Raw genomic sequence first — 5,927 nt, forward strand, 5'->3', positions numbered from 1 at the left:
GAGTATTTACTTATGAAAAGCATGAATTTAGACTTAATAAATGAATCGTTAATAGATGATTTATAAGTTAAGCTTTGTGTGTGATTGATGATGATAAATTACATATTTGAAATAGGTTGAATTAATGAATGTGTTATGTGTTTTGGTATGTGATAGAATAGGTGTGAAATGAGAAATGAATCATGCTAGTTTTGGTATGTGTTTTGTACAAGAAATGGTTATGATTTGAGTTGATGAAATGGAGGGAATTGGTATGACATGTTTGATGCATAAAATAACATGTCTTGGCTGACTATTAATGTATTGAACTGGTGCAAAATGTTGTGTTTTAGGTATGCATGAGAAGGGTGAGAAATGTGGCTTAAACCAAGTCTATTTTCACTCCACACGGCTGAGCACACGAGCATGTGGCTCGACCATGTGTGACACATGGCCTTGGTACACAGCCGTTTGTCCCTTGGGGTAGCCCTTTGAAATTAAGTCAGTATACCCTTCAGGTTTGGCACAGCCTAGACACACGGGCATGTCTACTGGTCGTGTGTGGCACACGGGCTGGCACATGGGCGTGTGACTGGTCGTGTGTGGCACACGGGTTGGCACATGGGTGTGTGACTGGTCGTGTGACCCAAGTCAGTAACCTTTATAAATTTCACACTACCTGGCACATGATCGTGTCCTCAGCCATGTGGTACAAATCAGCATGTATGCCTTGTTTTCGCACAACCTGTAACACGAGTGTGTCTGGTGGCCGTGTGCTAAAACAGCTTGTGACACAAGCGTGTCTGGTGCCGTGTGAAGCACACAGCCTGTTTACAGAGGCGTGTGATCCTTTTATGCATGAAAATTTTCTAAATTTCCCAAAGTTTTCAAATGTTATCGGTTTAGTCCCGAACCTCTTCCAATCATGTTTTAAGGTCTCGTAGAGCCTTATAAGGGACATCGTGATTAATGTTTATGAGATAATAGATTCAAGCATGAGAAATGTATGTTGTATACTGTATTTGATCGGTAATGCCTCATAGCCCTATTCTGACGACGGATACGAGTTAGGGATGTTAAAATTAGCAACTAATTTGCAATCAAAATGTGAACCTTCATCACTAATCAAAGCACGAGGGATACCAAACCTGGTAAAAATATTCTTATGTAGAAATTTCAGTACTGAATTGGCATCATTCGTTGGTATAGCAATAGCCTCAACCCACTTAGAGACATAATCAACAGCTATGTATACATTGGCCAAGAAGGTGGAAATGGACTCATAAAATCAATTCCCCATACGTCAAATAGTTTCACTTCTAAAATAGTTTACAAGGGCATTTCATACCTCCTCAATAGATTTCTAGTTCTTTAACAGTGATCGTAAGCTTGAAAATGCATGAGCATCTCTAAACATGTTTGGCCAATAAAAACCAGATTGGAGAACTTTTGCAACAGTTGTCATGCCCTCAAAGTGTCCCGTATACGGTGCTGAATGAAAATGATATAAAATACTTTGAATCTCGTCATTCGGAACACACCTCCGAATTATCTAGTCTGGACAATGTTTGAATAAAAATGGCTCATCCTTAATATACTGCTTGGCATCATGGATAAGTTTCCTTCGTCATTGATTGGTGAGCTCAGGTGGCAGCATTCCACTAACCAAAAAATTTATGATATTGGCATACCACAGTAATGCCATGGCAACTAATAGTTGCTCATATGGGAAATCATCTTGAATGCGCTGAATATTATTGTCTTTATTTCCTACTTCAATTTGAACAAGTGATCAGCCATTTGATTTTTTGTGTCTTTCCTATCTCTAATTTCCAGATCAAATTCATGTAGTAGTAGTATCCATCTAACTAATTTAGGCTTGGTATCTTTCTTGGTCACCAAGTACTTAAGAGTAGAGTGGTCCGTATAAACTGTAACTTTGGTGCCCACTTAAAAAACTCTAAATTTGTCAAAGGAAAATACCACAACTAATAGCTCCTTCTCAGTGGTGGTATAATTTAGCTATGAATCTATCAACGTGCGACTTGCATAGTAGACAGCATGAAATACATTGTCCTTTCTTTGCCCAAGTATTGCTTCTATGAAAAAAATCACTAGCATCACACATAAGTTCAAAAGGTAAGGTCCAATCTAGTGTTATGACTATTGTTGTTGTGACTAGCCGCTTTTTCAATTCCTCAAATGCTTGTAAGTAGGGCTCATCACAATTGAAAGATTTGTTATGTTCTAACAATGTACACAGAGGTTTGGATATTTTCGAAAAATCTTTGATAAATCGTTGATTGAATCCTAAATGGCCAAGAAAACTGTGAATACCTTTAACTGTGGAGGGTGGTGGCAATTCTCAATAACCTCAATTTTTGCTTTGTCGACGATAATCCCTTGCTGCGAAATTTTATGTCCCAGAACAATGCTTTCACAGACCATGAAGTGGCATTTCTCCTAATTAAGAACAAGGTTTGTTTCTTCACACTGACAACTAACTCCATATTTTTTAAACAGTCTTTAGAAGTATCACCAAACACCAAGAAGTCATCCATAAAAACTTCTAAAAATTTCTCCACCATGTCTGAAAATATTGCCATCATGCAACACTGAAATGTTGCCGGCGTATTGTATAATCCAAACTTAATTCACCGAAATGCAAAAGTTCCATAAAGACATGTGAATGTGGTCTTCTCTTGATCAATAGAAGCTATGGCAATCTGGTTGTACCCCGAATAACTGTCTAGAAAATAATAAAAGTCTTTCCTCGCTAATCTATCTAACATTTGGTCGATAAGTGCTAGAGGAAAATGGTTGACCAAATGGCAGAGGAAAATGGTCCTTCCTTGTTTGTTTCTTTGTTGAGTTTTTGATAGTCCATACAAACCCTCCATCCCATGACGGTACGAGTAAGAATGAGTTCGTTGTTATCATTGCGTATCATGGTGACACCCCTTTTTTAGGTACACGTTAAACAATGGTCACCCAAGAACTATAAAAAATTGGGTATATAATTCCAGCATCTAGCCATTTGATAATCTCCTTTTTGACAACTTCCTTCATAATGGGATTCAGTCTTCTTTGTTGCTCGATAGATTTGTCATGGCAATCCTTCAGTAATATTTTCTGCATGCAGATTGCTGGACTGATTGAGCCTCTTGATTTAATGTTAGTGCTCGCAGAGATAACTACTAGCAATGTGTTGTAATCTCCCAGGTAAGCATACTTCACATGTACTAGCAAAAGTTTCAATTCCAACGTAGGAGGATCTTCTATGGATGGTCGAAAAAGTTTAAAAGATTAGCCGATAAATTTAATATTTGAAACTTCTCCTTTTGATCCATTCTCAATTTTCTTAGCTTCCATCAATTCACCAAGCTCTTCAATCATTTCTGGTTCAACTAACTCAAATGAGTCTGCATCATCATTATAATTATTGTGATAAAATTCTACAAATTCTTCTTAAACTATTATGTCAACAATCTTAACACATTCTTTATTTGTATCTACACACTTCATAACATCAAAAACATTAAAGGTTATCTGATGATCATTAACTCGCATTGTTAATTCACCTTTTTGTACATCAAATAATGTTCTACCAGTTGCTAGAAAAAGTCTCCCAAGTATGATTAGTACCTCTTTATCAACCTCACATTCTAGAATAACAAAATCTATTGGAAAAATAAATTTGGCAACTCTTACCAACACATCTTCGATTTTACCTCTTGGATGTGCATATAAACGATCAGCTAATTGCAATGTGACAGTTGTCTCTCCTTCCCTATTCCCAGCTTCCTAAAAATAGACAAAGGCATTAGATTTATATTTGCACCTACGTTGCATAATGCTTTGCCTACGTAATGATTTCTAATAGAGCAAGGTATAGTAAAACACCCTGGATCCTTTAGTTTTATTAGAAACTTGTTTCTGTGCATTGTTTACACCTTTTAGTGGGAGTGATAGTTTCAAACTCCTCTAACCATCTCTTCTTTGATAAGATATCTTTCATGAATTTCGCAAAATTTGGCATTTGTTCCAATGCTTCCACTAATGGTATGTTCATATGTAATTGCTTCAGGACATCCAAGAATTTCTTGAGTTGAAAATCTTAGATTTTTGGAAATGCTGAAGAAAATGTGATGGTGGCCTTTCTTCCATTTGTTAAGGTTTTTTTGCCATGGCATTTTTATTGGCAATACAAGATGAATAAGCTTCAACATTTTTCTGGTTGCTCTTTTCTTTTTAGCCTGCTCCACTACTGATTCTAAATTCTTCTTATTTGTGAAATCTGAACTAGCTTCTTCAATAGTGGTGTCATTAACAACTCCTAGTAACTGCATACCAATTCTGAGTGTAATGGCTTTGCACTATTCCTTCCCTTGAGATGGTGAATTTTCTGTATCACTCGACAGTGCTCCTTGCAGTTTTGAGCTTAATGCTTTGGCAATTTGCCCCACTTGATTTTCTAAAGCTCTTAAAGATGCAGGTTGACTTTGAATAATAGCATCGTTCTTGGCCATGTATTCTTTCAATAGAGCTTCCGTAAATGAAGAACTCGAAGTTGAATTTTGCTAAGCATTTTGTTGTGGCATGGGTTGATTGTATCTAAGTGGTGCACTGCAACATTCTGTCAAATAGCATTACTGGAATTTTGCACCCATTGATTACTCCAACTAAAATTGGGATGTTGCTTCCACCCTGGATTATATGTGTTGGGATATGGGTTGTTTTTGTTGCAATTAAGATTTCCCATATAATAAACTGAGGCTGGGTTTGATGGGCATTCATCAAGAACATGATCTTTTCCACAATAAACACATGTTAACTCAACTGCTTTCATTTCCTACATTGCAGCTGGTCTTTTCAGTGCTTTAATCATATTTGTTAAAAATGATGCTTGAGTTGTTAGGGAAGTAACCACATCAAGTTCCATTGCACCAGTAACTCTTCTGCCAATCCTTACTCTTGTAGTGGGGTATTGATAATCATTGTTTGCTATCCTCTCCAAAATTTCATATGCGTCATTACATGATTTATTGAGCTAAGCCCCATTGGTAGATGTGTCAACCACCATCCTTGTATGAGCATTCAATCCATTGTAAAACATTTCCATTTGCGTCTAATATTGAAAACTATGTATTGGGCATTTTCTAATTAACTCCTTGAATCACTCCAATGCTTCATATAATGTTTCATCCTCAAATTTCCGAAAGAATGTAATATCGTTCCTCAATTTGGCATTCATGTTTGGAGGATTATATCTTAGCAGAAACCTCTGACAAATTTCATTTCAAGATACCACTGTACCTGGCAGCAATGCATTTAACCATGCTCAGGCATGACCTCGCAATCAATAAGGGAATAACTTCAGTCTCAAGGCATCTTCAGGAACATCTTGCTGCCTGAATGAGTCGCAAACTTCCAAAAAGAGTCTTAATGCAACCATGGATCTTTAGTAGACAATCCACTAAACTGCCCTATAGTTTGTAACATTTGAGACATCATCGGCTTTAACTCAAAATGTTAAGCTTGAATATGCAGCCTAACAATTCCTGGATTTTTTAATCAATTCCAAGATATGCACTAAATGTTCTCTGATGAGTTTGTATCTTTCATCGATTATTCGAGGAATATCAACATCCCTTCCATTCTGACGTAATGGCTCTTCTCTAACCTGATCATTTTTAATTCTTTCCGTTTCTCGCAATTCTTTTCTCCTTCTTCTCAAGGTTCTTTCAATTTCTGGATCAAAAGAATACTCTTTAAGTGTAAAAATATCTCTACTTATGCACCAACAAAAAACCTGAAAAACAAAAATCAAAACTAATTAAGCTAAACTAACAAAATTAAAGAGGTAATAACAAACCAAATTTTCACCAATATTGTCGATCCCCAACAACGGCACCAAAAACTTGTCGAGTTTGAATGTGTAATGCGGA

General features: G+C 36.7%; 1 non-coding gene across 1 annotated transcript; it reads left to right on the forward strand.

Moving 5' to 3' along the window:
• Nucleotides 1–5,117: 5,117 nt before the first annotated feature.
• Nucleotides 5,118–5,224, forward strand: LOC121227617 (small nucleolar RNA R71). The gene has a single exon (XR_005925174.1). It is a non-coding gene; the product is annotated as a small nucleolar RNA R71 (small nucleolar RNA).
• The last annotated feature ends 703 nt before the right edge of the window (nucleotides 5,225–5,927 follow it).

This window comes from Gossypium hirsutum, unplaced genomic scaffold (assembly GCF_007990345.1).
Source record: "Gossypium hirsutum isolate 1008001.06 unplaced genomic scaffold, Gossypium_hirsutum_v2.1 scaffold_1291, whole genome shotgun sequence".
Taxonomy (NCBI): Eukaryota; Viridiplantae; Streptophyta; class Magnoliopsida; order Malvales; family Malvaceae; genus Gossypium; species Gossypium hirsutum.